Source organism: Tursiops truncatus, chromosome 14 (genome assembly GCF_011762595.2).
Source record: "Tursiops truncatus isolate mTurTru1 chromosome 14, mTurTru1.mat.Y, whole genome shotgun sequence".
Lineage (NCBI taxonomy): Eukaryota > Metazoa > Chordata > Mammalia > Artiodactyla > Delphinidae > Tursiops > Tursiops truncatus.
The window spans coordinates 26,655,157-26,673,490 of NC_047047.1; the positions used below are offsets into that span (position 1 = coordinate 26,655,157).

Genomic DNA, 18,334 nt, shown 5'->3' on the forward strand with positions numbered 1-18,334 from the left:
TGAATAGTTGCAGGGTTCTGGGTAACCCAGGCTGTACCAGGCAGCCCCAAGTGTTGAGGGGATCATTATCTCATGTCCCACTTACAAACATTAGATTCAGAACTGTATACCTAAGCAGACTGCTTGGTACCCTCTGATTCAGGTATGTGACTTAAAACAGCCTTGAAGAACTTTGAAAGTAATATAAAAAATGGCAAACTTCTCTATTTTACCCTTTCTTTACCTAGACTAAACCTGCAGCCTCACAGGAGCTGAGAACATATTTATTCTTTATCTTTTACTTCAGACACTCAGCAGGAAGGTAACACACTTTGAATGAAAAAGGACAATTCAAGTTAGGTTGGTGCTTTGCCTAAGCCAGAAAGGTTTAGGGAGAGAAATTGAGGATGAAGAACAAAAGAGACAAGCTTTTCTCTTTTCTTTTTTTTAACCTCTCATGGTTTGACTTAATTCTATTATTTGAATGATTTTGAATTGATTTGGACACACCCACATTTAAATATAAGTTCAAAAATGCATTCTAAAGTCAAATGGAAAGTAATTTGTGTGGTCTTGTTATGAAAATAATTGTTTTATTTTCTGTACACTCCAGTCTCTCCACTCATTTATTCATACTTGTATTCATCTATTTACACATCATTCATATATTCACAAAATATTTGTTACTGTGGATACTATACCTGGTATTGATCTAGGTGCTGAGCTGGAAAGGTGAAAAAGTCATTATCATTACCTTGGAGGGTCTCCCAGTCTTGAGGGGAGTCATAGAGGTTAACACATAATTATTGTACAGTTGGACAAGTATCATTATAGTCTTATGAACAGAATATCCGGAGAAAAATATTCTATTTAGTCTTATTATGTATTTGAGTATTCACCTGCCCAAGATGGAAATCTATCTAATAGAGTTTGTGCTTTTAAGGACATAATCCAACATGATATTTTTTATTTGCTGAGATCTTTTCTCCATGAAGTGAATTAGGAGCCCAGGCTTCTTCTATGTCCTGACTCTATGTCCTAGGGCCTCAAAGCCTTTGGAATGTAGTTGGAAGACAGAGGAGAAAAGAGTGTAGAGGCTCTGCTCTTAATCACTCCATCCCAGAAGTGATATTCATTACCTTTGCTCACATTCCATTGACAGGGTATACATGCAGGAGGTGCTGGGTCCTGCAGCCCTGGCAAGTTAACATCTAGCAATAGTTTTACACAGACGAAGGCTAGGAGCTCTTTGCTGAATTGCTCACATTCTCTGGACAAAAGTCAGGAAGTCTGTGGCTGTTTATCCCCTTCTCAAATATATGCTTCATTGTTTTCCATCCCTCTAACTCTAATCATGGGCAGCAATATTTCTTCAATATTTTATCCACTCACACTGTCCAGGGAGGTTTCTTCGGCACAACAAGCAAGGCACACTGGGTTTATTTTTATAGCACATTTCCCACAGTCGTATCAGATAAAATGCATTACATCTCACTGGGTGACTGCTGAATAATCTCACAACTGTGGCTTCCATGTGAAAGGCAGAGGTGATTAGCTTCCAAGGTGTTTGTGGGCCAGAATTGCTCTGCTTCCCTTAACTAGGTAGGTTAGTACCTGTTCGAGTTCTTTGAGCTTTGTATACTGTTCCCTTGATTCACAGGAAGAAATCGTAGACTTAATAGTCTGGTTGTGAGGATTAAATGAGATATTTTATATAAATCGCTAAGCATGGCTTTAGGCACATATAGAAAGCAATCCATAATTGAGGCTCTTGTCATTGCTAATTAAGGATAGGATATTAAGCGAAAGTGGAAGTGTCCTTTTTGTGGAGGAGGATGATATACTGAAACATTTAAACGTATTATTTGCTGTAACTAATTTCTAATGAGATTTCAATGTGTGCTTGCTGTCTGATTCCCCAAGAGAATGGATTTTCTCCCTCACTTTATCACATAGATATTGCCTGAATAAGGTCCTAATACCTGTAACTGAATTCACTTTTAGGATTGCACTATCCTTTAAGAGGCAGCAAAATATATTAATAAAGAGTGTTAGTTCTAAACTCAGATTTCAAGTTCTAGCTGGGTTACTTATCAGCTGTGTGACCTTGATCAACCTGTTTCTGAATCTGTGAAACCAAAATTATCTTAGAAAACCAACCTGTTTCTGAATCTGTGAAACCAAAATTATCTGAGAAAACCAACATTCAAAAAGATTCATGTACCAAAATGTTCAGTGCAGCTCTATTTACAATAGCCTGGAGATGGAAACAACCTAAGTGCCCATCGTCGGATGAGTGGATAAAGAAGATGTGGCACATATATACAATGGAATATTACTCAGCCATAAAAAGAAATGAAATTGAGCTATCTGTAATGAGGTGGATAGACCTAGAGTCTGTCATACAGAGTGAAGTAAGTCAGAAAGAGAAAGACAAATACCGTATGCTAACACATATATATGGAATTTAAGAAAAAAAAATGTCTTGAAGAACCTAGGGGTAAGACAGGAATAAAGACACAGACCTACTGGGGAACGGACTTGAGAATATGGGGAGGGGGAAGGGTGAGCTGTGACAGGGCGAGAGAGAGGCATGGACATATATACACTAACAAACGTAAGGTAGATAACTAGTGGGAAGCAGCCGTATGGCACAGGGATAGCGGCTCGGTGCTTTGTGACCGCCTGGAGGGGTGGTATAGGGAGGGTGGGAGGGAGGGAGATGCAAGAGGGAAGAGATATGGGAACATATGTATATGTATAACTGATTCACTTTGTTATAAAGCAGAAACTAACACACCATTGTAAAGCAATTATACCCCAATAAAGATGTTAAAAAAAAAAGAACACAATTTAAGTTTTGAAATATGCATATACCCATGGACCTGCCAACACAATGAAAAGAAAGAACATATCCATCACTTGCAAGTGTTTTTATGCCTCATTCATAAAGCCCCTTTTTTTCCCCTCACATTCCACCCCTCCACATCCCCAAGTGACCACTGATATGCTTTCTATCGTTAGACATGTGTTTGCATTTCTCTAGAAATTTACATAAATGGATTCACACAGTGAGGACTCTTTTATCTGGCTTCTTTCACACAATGTAATTATTTTGAGAGTAATTCATATTTTTGTGGGTAGCAATAGTTAATCACTTTGCTTTGCTGAGTAGTGTTTCACTGTATGAGTATACCACAGTATGTTTATTCATTTGCCTATTGATGGGTGCTCGAGGTTGTTACAATTCTGTCTATTAAAAATAAAGATGCTGTGATGATCCATGTACAAGTCTTTGTATGAACATACGCTTTCATTTTTCTTGCATAAATATCTAGGTGCAGAAAGGCTGGATCATACGGTAGGTGTATGTTCAACTTATAAGGAAACAGCCAAACTGTTGACTGAAGTGACTGTACCGTTTTCCTTCCCACTAGCAGTGTAAAAGACTTGCAGTTCCTACACTGCCTCACCAATACTTGGTGTGGTTGGACTTTTCTAATTTTAGCCATTCAATACGTGTGTAGTGGTATCTCCTGGGGCTTTCATTTTCATTTAGCTAATAATTGATTACATTGAGCAACTTCATGTGCTTATTTGCATCTGTACACCTCCTTGGCAGGATCTCTTTTTAAATATTTTTACCCATATTGTTAATTAAAAATTTTTTTTCTAATTACTGAGTTTTGAGAGTTCTATACGTGTTGGAGACACAAGTCTTTTCAGGTATATAATTTTTTTTAAAATATTTTCTTCCAACCTGTGGCTTTTCTTTTATTAATAATGGCTTCCAAAGATGAAACCCAATTTATCACTTTTTTTCTTTTATGGATCTTGTTTTTGGTGTCATCTCTAGGAAATCTTTGCTTAACCCAAGGTCAAAAGGATTTTGTCCACGTTTTAGAGATTTATGTTTTGATCTACATTTAGTTAATTCTTTATATGGTGTGAAGTAAGGATCAAAGGTCATACTTTTGCATATGGCTATCCATGCACAGTATCCGTGTGCTATATGCTTCCGGCACCATTGGTCAAGAAGACTATCCTTTCTCCTCGAAATTCGCTTTGCAGCTCTGTTGAATAATCAATTGTTCTTATATGTGTGGATACGTTTCTGGGATCTACATTCTATTAGATTGACGTATTATATGTGACTCTTGGTTATAATATATTCTTTCACGGATGTCTTTCCACTTGCTCATGTAAATAGTCTCCCAGTAATATAGCCTTACCATTTTACTGGACATACCTATGTATACCAGAGATGCATTTGATAAATCGATGGAACTTGCACTCAAACTAGGGTTACTTTCCAAAAACACTTAAAATGTTCAGGTGTAAAAACTATGTACTCCACAGCCTTCCTGCCTCAACCAAGAGTATGTTAACGCATCCCCACAAGCTATTTTGCACGTGTATGGGGCTGTAGAGTCTGGGGAGTATGAGAGAGGTGTGTGCTGTCTATCCCAAAAGATCATCATAGGACACAAAGGAAACATTAAGGAAATAGACAGGAATAGTCAAATGCCAAACGTTAAAATATTTCTCATGCGTTTTTAATATTTACATTGAGATAAGCAAATTATAAAATAAAATACAAAAATTTATAGAATATTTCAAAATGCTCTTTTTTGCCAGATGCAACCAGATACTAGGAATAAATAGAGGAAGTTTCTGGAACCAGCTTGTCTTTCCTTTTTTTATCACCATTGAGTGATGGGGTTGTATTTTATTCAGTCTAGTACATGTGGGTGTGAATAAGATGGAACTTCTCTCAAAAAGAGATATGAGCAAAGAATATATGTTGTCAAATTGTCTAAAACATTTTTTCATGTTCTGACTAATTTTCCTTTGTTTTGGCATTTCAAGGGATTTTGTTTTTTAATTTGACTTTTAAGAAACCTTGATAACTTCAGTGATATCCCATGAAGATAATATAAACAACTGTAATGGAAAATGAAAAGATGATAATAGCAACCAACACTGTGATATTTCTTGTCATTGTTCTTTTCTATTTAGGATAGTAACAAACCCCATATTAATTTTACTTTTTGAACTTTGGCCTTTACTTTGGTGGAAGAAGTTCCTTTCACTTTGCTTATTATCTGTTTGCAATTAAAAACAATGAATGGGGGCTTCCCTCGTGGTGCAGTGGTTGAGAGTCCGCCTGCCGATGCAGGGACGCGGGTTCGTGCCCCGGTCCGGGAAGATCCCACATGCCGCGGAGCTGCTGGGCCCGCGAGCCATGGCCGCTGAGCCTGAGCGTCCGGAGCCTGTGCTTCGCAACGGGAGAGGCCACAACAGTGAGAGGCCCGCGTACTGAAAACAAAACAAAACAAAACAATTAATGACCATACTTTGATATGATCATCTTAGAGTTGTATAGAGGGAGGATAGTTATGCAACTATTTATATATCTGTGGGTTCAAGAAAGTTTAAAGGCTTGATATTTGAATCCTGTGGAATGTAGCCTCCTTTCCCAGAGGGAAATGAACATATACATGTACTAACTGTAGTTTAAAATAAAGCAACACCTGTTCGTAGAGGCACCTTCTATTCCAGGCATGTTTAGGTATAGGGAAGGGGAACAAGAGCTATAAAACATAATTCTTGTCTATAAGGAGTTTACAGTTTAGGGGAGTTGAGGACACTCAGTGACTCAACGAGGATGAGCCTGATGCAGGTGGCTACAAGGTCACCCTTGGATAAAGTCTGCTTTAGGAAAGACCAGCTTACTCTTATTCTGTTAAACTCTTCAATGCGGTGTCCAATAAACCTGAATATCAAGCTCAAACGCCACTTTAGAAATGTTTCCAGGGGGGTAACAGCCAAGAAGTTAATATGATTCCTACACACTTAACACAACTCACCAGAGGTCTTGAATTCGGTGAGCGTATTGAGCTCCTTTAAGAAAGATCACCATTTAAATTTCGAATGCTAAGTTCTAAGAGAATGAAGTAAGTAATAAGTGATATCAGGTTCAGAGGTGGAAGAGAAAAGAGGTCTCCCCTTGAGTAGAACATTTTGTTGGATTCTCCAAAGTGGCAAACAATAAGGAGAACACTAACCAGCTAAGACTCTGAAGAAGTTGAGAATTAAGATGAAAGCCTAAGATGGAGGTCAAAATGTCCCCTAGATTTAAGGATACACTTAGGCTGAAAGGGAAACTATTGAAAAAGATGTAGAAAATGCTAAGTATTTCACAAAAAATTTATTAGAACTAATAAAACTTAGCAAAATTTGTTTGCAGAATATGAAATCAACATATACGCATCACTTGCATTTCTGCACATTAACAATGAACAATCCGGAAAAGAAATTAGGAGAACAGTTCCATTTACAATAGCATCAAAAAGAATAAAATACTTAGGAATAAGCTTAACCAAAGACATGAAAGACTTGTACACTGAAAACTACAGCATTATTGAAAGAAACTAAGGAAAACATAAATAAATGGGAAGACATCCCATGCTCATGAACTATTGTTAAAATGTCCATATTACACAAAGCTACCTACAGATTTAATGCAATGTCTATCAAAATACCCTATTTTTGCAGAAATAGAAGAAACGACTCCAAAATTGTTATGTAACCACAAAGGACCCTCAACAACCAAAGCAAACATGAAGACCTCACACTCTCTTTTGAAATGAAGTTTTCTTGTTATTGTGGGTTATAAATCCAAAGTCCTAAAAGTCCATAAATTATCCTCCTAAATTTACATTTTGGTTCATTTTCAGTGACAGGCCTTTCTGTGCCTGAGTGGCAGTGAGGGCTGCTTCAATATCTGTAGCTTGGACTTCTGTCACTGACATGGTGTGGGTATCTCAGGGCCTTGGCTCTTTTACCAGTCGATCAAGTCCCGCATGAACCATGCTCAGAAGGGCCCCACGCTTATTGGTTTCATTGGTGCTATTGCTGTCTTGAAATTCTTAATGATTTTATCTTTGAACTTACGTTCTGTAAGTAAAATTTATAGGACAATAAAATAAACACATGAGCAGAGGAGACATGTGCAATATGTGTGTCTCCACCATTCCTGCTGCCCCATTCACATCTAGTTTTCATCCTGCTTATGGTGTGCTTTCCATGACATGCTTATTTGGTACCCATTTGGAGTCCTACTGAGTTCACCAGAATTCTGTGCTACTGCTCATATCCAAGACTAAGTGAAGGTGTTAACAGCTCTGGGAGGCCATGCTTTCCATTTGAATCTGAACTTACTTCTAACACAGAAAGAAAGCAGTTGTTTTTTAAAAAACAAGAATATCCAAGGAATCTTATCATATCCTTTCTTACTCGTGTTACTTCCCAATGTTAGCCAAACACTTCTGCTGAAAAAGATGACATATATGAAAAACAGAAGAGAGAACAACCCATAGATCCCATTTAGGGCTCACCCTAATCTAGTATGATGTCATCTTATCTCGATTCTATCTGAAAAAAGAATTTACTTGGGCACATTCACAGGTTCCAGGTGAACATGAATTTGGGGAGGACACTATGCACCCCAGTGCAAATACTTTCAACAACACTTTTTCTTTGCAGTTTGAACAAGAGGCACTATATTTTCATTTTGCACTGGAGCCCACACATTATGTCACTTTTTACTTTTAGAGCCCATGTTGGAAAATGGGGTTTCATGAGACAGCCAAGTGAGTCTGTCAAGTGAATTCTAGAATTATCCAGACTTACCAACACTTTGTTGCAGCAAGTTGGTTCCAGGCAAACCCATGTGAAAGGGGCATGTCCACAATGGAGCAGAGAACTTTTGTCTCTCTATCACCAGACTCACTCCCAAGATGAAGGAAAGAAGAGCTTAGCAAAGCATGGCCAGTTATTCTTCCCAACTTTGCCAGTCAAGTAGGTCACCTCACCTAGCCAGTGTCAGTGAGTATAAGAGCAGGGAGGTTAAAAGTTATACTACTCAAATTCCCTTCACATGCTGGTACCATTAGGAACGAGAAGGGAAATTGTCACTAATGCTTCCCTGTTTCACTAATGTTTCCCTGTTTTTTTCAATCTCAACCCACTCAACTATGCCGTTAAGCCTGTAATTAACGGAATATGGCTCTCCCTTCAGGACAAAGAAAAGACCTTTATCGGGACAGTCCTGCTCGCACTTTTATGGGGCTACTTGTTTGAGTGGCTTCTGGGAACTGCTGGTGGACGACTTAGAGTTTCATCCCAGAAGTCTCTGATATGGGTGAGAAATTGCTTTAATTTAAATTAACTCCATGGCTACTCATATCCAATGATCAGAAACAACTGTTTGTTCTACCAGCCATCCACAGCACAGCTAACCATAGAAAGTTGATGAGGTTAAGTGACAAACTAAGATTAAATACATAAAAGCATCCAGTAATACAATTCAGAAATCATAGAAATGTTGCAAATTTGAAAGTACACCTCTGCCAGTATCAAATTCTTCACAGAGAAATTAAAAGGGCACACATTAAACGCTCTTATGAGTTAAGGTCCCAAAGTATTAAAGCCCAATTTTGAAATCAAGTTTCCTTGTTACTGTAGGTTAAAAATCCAAAGTCCTAAATGTCCATAAACCATCCTCCCAGATGTACATTTGGTTCATTCTCAGTGACAGGGCTTTCATTGCCTGAATAGGACTGAGGGCTCCTTCAGTATCTGTAGCTTGGACTTCTGTCACTGACACGGGTGTGGGTCTCTCAGGGCCTTGGCTGTTTTATCAGTTTATCAAGTTTCTCATGAACCATGCTTTTAAAGAGTCTAAGGAGTTACTAAGATACAATTTGATTTTACAGCACTATCCCCAAAATTTAAAAACAATCTCAAAAGCAAGCCAATGCCCCACTCCAAGAAGACAGAAACTAGGCACATGTTTGTTCCCAGAATCCAGTACAGAATTTGACCAAAGAACAAAGCAGAAACTCAATGGCATTTGAGAGAAAGATAAAGTCTCTTTCATTTTAACCTCACTAGGATGTCCATTAGTCTATGCCATTTAACTGAAATTTCTGACTTGCGAACTTCGAACCAGGAGGAATCTTTGAAGCCTGACGTTGAGTTGTCACTATGAATTTGCCACGTGCAGTGCACAGCCCTGAGCATCTGTCACACATGGACTCTTGAGTTATCCTTCCTCTTTGATGACCTTGTGGTTCACACTGCAGTACTGAACTGATTACGGATTATGTCAAGTGACATTACACCTCCAGTTCTGATGCGTAGATTTGACAGTCCTATGCCGCCATGGCCATTTTCACTGCCTCCTGCTATGGAACTGCATAGACCAAAGGCGGCTGCCTTTAAGAGAACATTTCTTTCTCCAGCATAATTGACAAATCCAGTGTCAGCTTGGGTCCACATGTAAAGGGAGTCACTTCAGCCTATGGTAGACCATATGTGTCAATGCTGACAAGTTCTACAAGACATGTTTTCCTTACAACTGAGTCTTTGTCTCAGTCAAGCCTGCTTGAGAAAAACTGTACCTGAAGAGTAAGGCAAGGTGGACGGCTGCCTGAGACTTTCCTGCCCTGTAAACTCCTGCACACTCTCAAGTCAAGTGCCAGGTAAAGATCTCTGTATACTAAAGACCCTCCAGGTGCCTTATTCATTCCGCTCCAGGTATTGCTCAGTCACCTGCAACTCCCTAACGCCCCTTTTCTTTATGTCAGACCTTTACTTAAGTGACTCGAAAGAAACAGCCACTCTCCCACACCATAAGCTGCAGCCATCAGCCAAAATCAAAGTATCTTATGGCTGGTTGGATGGGTGGCCCCCAAAAGGATATATCCATGTCCTAATCCTTGACTGTTACCTCATTTGAAAAAAAACAGTTTTGCAAATGTCGTTAAGGATCTTGAGATGGGATTTCCATCCTATATTATCTGGATGGGTCTAAATAGAATGACAGTTGTCCTTATTATACAAGAAGGGCAGAGGGACATTTGAGACAGACAAAAGAGAAGATACAGACACAGAAAGGGGGTGATGTGAAGACAGAGACAAAAACTGAGTGATGTGGCTTCAAGCCAAGGAAGATGGCAACCACCAGAACCTGAAAGAGGCAAGGGATAGAATCTCCCCTAGAGCATCTGTAGGGAGAGCAGCCTTGCTGACACCTTGATATCGCACTTCTGGCCTCTACAACTGTGAGATAGTAAATTTCTCTTGTGTTAAGCCTCCAAGTTTATTAGTCTCCCAGCAAGCACGGGACACTTATACAGCATGCATTAAACCTTTTCTAGGCTTCAGCAGTTTACTGCACAAACCTAAATATTTTCAAACAGTCAAAGGTCTCAAAATCCCACCATACATTAAAATCCAAGGCACTAGGCTACCTTCCTTGGCAGTAACAAAATATCTTCCACAAGGACAGTTTGCTCTCTAAAATGTCTGCTCCTTTCTTTTTATTTCTCAGTGTTCCCAGGTAATGCACCAAGTGTTAGGGTTTTTTAATTACCTTCCAGCAAGTACAATGCCTTAATTCCATTTGGTTTGGAATAAATTAGGAAACAAGATAAAAGCGAAAAGATGGAGGGCCGAATATTCCTGTTACTGTTGATAGCCCTGGCTTGAGAATCCAGTTTCAATGAAATGATCATATAACAGAACTCCGGAATTGGGCAGATTTACTAACTAGTAATACACAGAATGAGAGAAACAGAAGACACTCACTCACACTCTCAAGGGAGAGAACAGAATTAGTCAAGGCAAGCATGCTCACTTAATTCTTTTCAAGATTTCTATATAAGTCACTTGATCACCCTGGGGCAGAGTCAGTAAAGAAGCAGGGCTGAAATGACCCTAAGAGCTCTCTTGACAGGACTGAAACAGCAGCAGCAGGAAAGGAACATTCCCTCACTCCTCACCACCACCACACCCAGGAGTAAAAAATGATCATCCACATTGACAATGTAAATCAGAAACTATGCTAACTCTGATTCACTCTTAGTATACCAACAGCTAATCAGGAGCCTTCTGCAAAAACATCTTGATTAGTTGCTAATACAAACTCTTTAGAAGCAGACCCCTCCACATGCCTCAAAGGGAATGTGCAGATGTGTATGCTTCAGGATTTTCTCACGAAGACCCCACACAGCCTTGTGCTCCAGGGGTGTGAGAAAGTGGTAATGTTGCAGAAGGAAAAACTTGCACTTTGCGTGGAAGCCTGACGGGAGTTTTTTCCAGGGCAGCTTTCAGGGCGAACGTTGACCGTTTACTGGAAGCGTTCGGAAGGCGGAGTCTTTAGTGTTACCTGCTTAGACGGGTTCCTCTTCCACGAGGAGTAGCGCTTGCTTCCTGGGTAGTGCAGGCAGAGTCTAGTGGCAGACCCCTTTCCTTAGGTGGAGGGTCAAATGGAAGTCAAGTGCGAGGTGAGCCCTGTTAAAGGGACAGCAGTGCGAATTAAGAAGAGGCATGCCCTTGAAACATGCCCTCGTGCCAGCGTACACGGTGGATTCATCTAGAGTGAAGGCTGTGTGAAATGTGTGTCGTCCTAGCTTCTCTCTGTAGACCATGGGTGAGTCTCCTGAGTGCCAGACCTCAGAAATGTCACCCATTGTATCGATTCGGCCTTTGAAACTCCTTGGTCTCTTTGGAATAAGGCTACAGTCCCTCTGCAAGGCCTATGCCGCAACGGTTTCCGCACGTTAGTTTACAGCTGCCTTCAGGTAAGGGAGCCAACGGTGAGTTGCCTAGAAATCGTTGCCACTGCCTGAAACGATCCGTATTCCGACTAGAAATACTTTCGTCTTGTCAAATTGAGGGAAAAGGAATTCCGCCTATTTTGTACTCTCTGCCCAAGAGTGCACACCAGAGGGCGCAGTGTGTTAGAACGGTTGCAGAGCTCTGCCCTAATCCTCTTCCTCTTCAGCCGAATGATGAGAAGCGCTCAGCTTAGTATCCTAGTGTGACTAGAGTCGACCGCCTTTAAGTTTGTTTGAGAGGCTGGTGTCCTACTGCTAAAACATACGTGCGTTTTCCCAGGCATAAGGAGGGAACCCCTATCTTAAAAGACATAGGGGTCAGAAACTTAGGAATCACCATCACTGACAGCTATTTCTCCCTCACCCTCATCCTCAACCCACCACCAGTGCTAACAATGATACTGCCTACATACCTCTAGAATCTGTCCACATCTTTCCACCAAAATGACCACCATACCCTGGTCCAAGCCACCATTATGCCCAATTTCTACAAAAGTCTCCTATCTTGTTTCCTTGCTTCCACTCTTTCTCCCTGCAGTGTATTCTCCACTCGATAGCAAAATGATAGGTTGAAAATGCAATTGGGTATGTTCCACACACTCACCTTCAACAAAAAAAGTTCAATGTTTTTCTATTACTCTTAAATTCTGAAACCTTAAACATAAGCCTGCAAGATCGAGCTGCTGCCCACACTTGTAGCTCCATTATAATCACGTGCTCCCCCAACAGCCCCACCTTCCTGGCCAGTTCCTCCAGCACAGCATATGCTTTCCTCTTATAGGGTCTTCTGCTATTCCTTATGCTCAGAAATCTGTCCCCAACGTCCCTATCTGGTTAATACCTACTCAACCTTCAGATATCAGCTGAAACATCCCTAAATAAACCTTCTCTAATCTCCGTGATGAGATCAAATCCTCCCTAAAATATGTTCTCATGGTACCATGTTCCTCTCCTTGGCACTTGTCAGAGATGTAATTCTACATGCAGTGTATGATTCTTGAATATCTATTCCTTCTCTGGACAGTTAGAATTCACAAAGGGGAGGTCAAGTCTCTTCACTCAAAATTTCACAAGTCTTGTTGCTAGCACTCAGCACAGTTCTTAAACATAACACATGCTCAGTAAGTATTTCCTGCATGAACAACCATAAATTGGTACAGTGTAGCAACGTACACAAAATCATAAGGGCATCAACTCTTTGATGCAGAAGTCCCATTCTGAGTGAAGTTAACTGAGACAAAGCATATATATTCAAAGGTGTTCACACAGCAATGTTCATTACTTTGACGTTTTATAATATCATAAACTTCAGACTTTTATGTGTTCATCAGTGAGCAAAGGAACAATGCAGCCTTAAAAAAAATAAGCAAATGGGACCTAATGAAACTTAAAAGCTTTTGCATAGCAAAGGAAAGTATAAACAAGACGAAAAGACAACCCTCAGAATGGGAGAAAATGTTTGCAAACGAATCGACAAAGGATTAATCTCCAAAATATATAAATAGGTCATGCAGCTCATTATTAAAAAAACAAACAACCCTATCAAAAAATGGGCAGAAGACCTAAATAGACATTTCTCCAAAGAAGACATACAGATGGCCAAGAGGCACATGAAAAGCTGCTCAACATCACTAATCATCACTCAACATCCTGCTGCACTTGATTCTTTTATCATAATTAACCCACTTAGAGTCACTACACTGTGTGTTTTTTTATTTGTTGGTTCTTGATGAATACTCTGTCATATTAAGCCTCCTGTTTTTAGCGTACAGAGAATGTTCACCGAAACTGACTGCTGCATGTTGTCAGATAACCTTTTAACATCTGCCAGTTTGGTCCTGTATTTTATTCGCTTTCATTTATTAATTAAGTTGTTGTATCAATGTAAATAATTATATTAATAGATTTTCTAAAGTCGCGTTATCCTTGCATCCTTGGAATAACGCCTTTTTGTAGTCCTGGTGTATATCATTCTTTAATAATTATTGATTAGATGTGCTGATATTTTCTTAGGATTTTTATATCTATATTTGTAAAGCGAAATTGGACCTTTTCTGCAAAACCTTGATTTTCTTTTCTTTTTATTTACAAATGACTCGAATTTTGTTGTTTTTTAGATATTTGATTGATGTAGAAGGCATGTGGGCAGATGATGCAATTGGATGTAAGTATAAGCGTTGTCACTACTTTTCTCTTTATATAAAATTTGAAGGTAGAAGTGTAGGGGAATTTCTCAAATTTTGGACAAAGAGAAAAGTTTGTAATTCATTTGTTCTGACATAAGATAACCTTTAACCAAAAGTTTTGAAAGGGATGTATCTGGAAATAGCGAGATATAACAGCCTGAATACTTGGTCAGTGGATTTCAGCATTTTTTTCTTTTTAAAATTTATTTAATTAATTACTTTATTTTTGATATTATATCCACTGCACCACCAAGGAAGTCCCTTTTTCTTCCTTCCTTCCTTCCTTCCTTCCTTCCTTCCTTCCTTCCTTCCTTCCTTTAAAGCTCCAAGTCATTTAAAATATATGACTTCTTACTAAAAATCTCCAGTTCATATAACCAATGGGTTTATAACTTCTCCTCTAAAAGTTATATTTCTGGGACTTCCCTGGTGGTCCAGCAGTTAAGACTCTGTGCTTCCAATGCAGCAGGCGTGGGTTCAATCCCTAGTTGGAGAGCTAAGATCCCACATGCTGCGCACCCAAAGAAATTTTTTTTAACAAGTTATATTCCTGTATTATTGAATTTAGTGGTTTAGATTTTCTTTTAATGTTTAGAAGATTTCAATTTATTTACCAGGAACAAACAAAACAAAATGTAAAAATGGTTTTCCTGGAAACTATTTCCATCATTCTCTTCTTCCCTTTCTCCTGCAGACTGGTGTTTTATCCTTACAAGTTCTCCGTCATTCCATAAGAGAGCTGCTCTTCTTCTGGTTTCATAAGAGATGGTGAACAGTGGTAAAACATCCAGTTTACCTAAATTTCTAGAGTACACTTCAGGGAGCGAATGATGGGGTGGGATGTTGGGACAGAGTGAGAGATACAGATTCCGGCGAGACTGAGAGTCATTCACAAAAATTACTGGGCTGTGGTGAGGGGAGAACAAAAATAAATCAGGTTCCTGCTGGTGGACAGGAAGGCAAAATGAAGAAGAATGTTGCGTAGCTGGGCAGTGTAATTAGGCCCATAAGTGCTGTGTCTTCTGATACTAATTATGAACAGAAATCAACTAATAATTACTCATAACATGTAGGTGAACAATCCTTGAGAGCTGAGGCAGAGAGAAGGAAATATGGCATTATACCTTGTCTCTGGTTCATTGAGTTTCCCAGGCTGGATTGTGACCAATCTTGGGTGAAACCATAACTAAATCATTTTTGCTAAGGAGATCAGCCTTTGTGGGGTCCTTTCTCTGCACTCTGTCCAATGATAAAGCCCACTGGTTTATGTCTCCTGGAAAAGAGTTATTTCAAAACAGTGTGTGAAGCACTGATGAAACAGCCATGAGGAACACGTTTCCACATGGCCTCGCACCTCCTTTTCAAAGTGCTTTAAAACTTTTTTCAACCAAAAATCATTAAAAGAAAAGGATTGGGATCAAATCCCGCACAGAGGTAGTGTAAGAAAAAAGAGAATAAGGAGCAGAATAGGATCTCTTCAGACAATAAAATCAAGTTGGAAAAGACAGGTCCACAAAACAGATCAAAACTGTAACCTATTATTTCAAAGTGGGCTAAAAGATGTTAGGAAAAACAATGGAAAAGATGAAAGAACATGAATCGAGGAGGGAATGGGAAGTTATTGTTTAATGGCTCTAGAGTCTCTGTTTAGGATGGTGAAAAAGTTCTGGCAATGGTAAATGCTGATAAATGCCACCTATGGGTGTTTGGTTTTAGTTGATCTTCTTCCATGAAACGGTTTGGAGAGATTCAGAAACTATGCTGCTGCCTCCATCTTTCTGAGGTCCTGCTCAATCTTTAGACATAATTATTTTGAATTTGGATAGTGGTGATGGTCGCACAGCATTGTGAATGTATTTAATGTCACTGAATTGTATACTTGAAAATGGTAGAAATACTAAATTTTGTTTTATGTATATTTTACCATAATAAAAAAAAGATGAACGAACAGCATAAACCAGAATTAGTTAAGATGATAGAACTCAGGACGGAATTCAAAATAAAAGAAAAAACATTCAGAAATGAGGACTAAATTTAAAATAATACAAGAGTGGGGACTTGCCTGGTTGTCCAGTGGTTAAGAATATGCTTTCCAATGGAGGCGATGCAGGTTCAATTTCCAAATCGGAAAAGAAGTAAAGCTGTCACTGTTTGCAGATGACATGATACTATACATAGAGAATCCTAAAGATGCTACCAGAAAACTACTAGAACCAATCAATGAATTTGGTAAAGTAGCAGGTTACAAAATTAATGCACAGAAATTTCTGGCATTCTTATACACTAGTGATGAAAAATCTGAAAGTGAAATTAAGAAAACACTCCCATTTACCACTGCAACTAAAAGAATAAAATATCTAGGAATAAACCTACCTAAGGAGACAAAAAACCTGTATGCGGAAAATTATAAGACACTGATGAAAAAGTTAAAGATGATACAAATAGATGGAGAGATATACCATGCTCTTGGATTGGAAGAATTAACATGGTGAAAATGACTCTACCACCCACAGCAATCTACAGATTCAATGCAACCCCTATCAAACTACCCCTGGCATTTTTCACAGAACTAGAACAAAAAGTTTCACAATTTGTATGGAAACACAAAAGACCCCGAATAGCCAAAGCAATCTTGAGAATGAAAAATGAGGCTTTAGGAATCAGGCTTCCTGACTTCAGACTATACTACAAAGCTACAGTAATCAAGACAGTATGGTACTGGCACAAAAACAGAAATATAGATCAATGGAACAGGATAGAAAGCCCAGAGATAAACCCACGCACATATGGTCACCTTACCTTTGATAAAGGAGGCAAGAATATACAGTGGAGAAAATACAGCCTCTTCAATAATTGGTGCTGGGAAAACTGGAGAAGTACATGTAAAAGTATGAAATTAGAACACTCCCTAACACCATACACAAAAATAAACTCAAAATGGATTAAAGACCTAAATGTAAGGCCAGACACCATCAAACTCATAGAGGAAAACATAGGAAGAACACTCTATGACATAGATCACAGCAAGATCCTTTTTGACCCACCTCCTAGAGAAATGGAAATAAAAACAAAAATAAACAAATGGGACCTAATGAAACTTCAAAGCTTTTGCACAGAAAAGGAAACCATAAAGAAGACCAAAAGACAACCCTCAGAATGGGAGAAAATAAAATATTTGCAAATGAATCAACTGACAAAGGATTAATCTCCAAAATTTACAAGCAGCTCATGCAGCTCAATAACAAAAAAACAAACAACCCAATCCAAAAATGGGTAGAAGACCTATATAGACATTTCCCCCTAGAAGCTATACAGATTGCCAACAAACACATGCAACATGGCTCAATATCATTAATCATTAGAGAAATACAAATCAAAACTACAATGAGATATCATCTCACACCGGTCAGATGTGACATCATCAAAAAATCTAGAAACAATAAATGCTGGAGAGGGTGTGGAGAAAAGGGAACACTCTTGCACTGTTGGTGGGAATGTAAATTGCTACAGCCACTATGGAGAACAGTATGGAGGTTCCTTAAAAAACTACAAATAGAACACCCATACAACCCAGCAGTCCCACTACTGGGCATATACCCTGAGAAAACCAAAATCCAAAAAGAGTCATGTACCAAAATATTCATTGCAGCTCTATTTACAATAGCCTGGAGATGGAAACAACCTAAGTGCCCATCATTGGATGAATGGATAAAGAAGATGTGGCACATATATACAATGGAATATTACTCAGCCATAAAAAGAAACGAAATTGAGCTATTTGTAATGAGGTGGATAGACCTAGAGTCTGTCATACAGAGTGAAGTAAGTCAGAAAGAAAAAGACAATTACCATATGCTAACACATATATATGGAATTTAAGAAAAAAAAAAAAATGTCATGAAGAACCCAGGGGTAAATCAGGAATAAAGACACAGACCTACTGGAGAACGGACTTGAGAATATGGGGAGGGGGAAAGGTGAGCTGTGACAGGGTGAGAGAGAGTCATGGACATATACGTACTAACAAACGTAAGGTAGATAGCTAGTGGGAAGTAGCCGCATGGCACAGGGATATCGGCTCAGTGCTCTGTGACCGCCTGGAGGGGTGGGATAGGGAGGGTGGGAGGGAGGGAGACGCAAGAGGGAAGAGATACGGGAACATATGTGTATGTATAACTGATTCACTTTGTTATAAAGCAGAAACTAACACACCATTGTAAAGCAATTATACCCCAATAAAGATGTTAAAAAAAAAAACAACTACAAATAGAACGACCATATGACCCAGCAATCCCACTACTGGGCATATACCCTGATAAACCAATCATTCAAAAAGACTCATGTACCAAAATGTTCAATGCAGTTTTATTTACAATAGCCAGGACATGGAAGCAACCTTAGTGTCCATAAACAGGTGAATGGATAAAGAAGATGTGGCACAGGTATACAATGGAATATTCCTCAGCCATAAAAAGAAACGAA

At 39.1% G+C, this 18,334-nt stretch overlaps 1 protein-coding gene across 4 annotated transcripts in view; it reads left to right on the top strand.

Annotated features, from left to right (window-relative positions):
- Window positions 1-18,334, top strand: part of LOC101335814 (RNA/RNP complex-1-interacting phosphatase-like) — a 51,473-nt gene that overhangs the window by 11,349 nt on the left and 21,790 nt on the right. For 3 of the 4 annotated variants that reach the window (XM_073791248.1, XM_033838232.2, XM_073791250.1), the window contains 2 exons: window positions 13,784-13,830; window positions 14,547-14,630. The gene's annotated coding sequence lies outside the window, so the exon portion shown is untranslated. Of the gene's footprint in view, window positions 1-8,062; window positions 8,186-13,783; window positions 13,831-14,546; window positions 14,631-18,334 lie in introns of all 4 variants that reach the window. The other variant, XM_073791249.1, reaches the window with a different exon arrangement.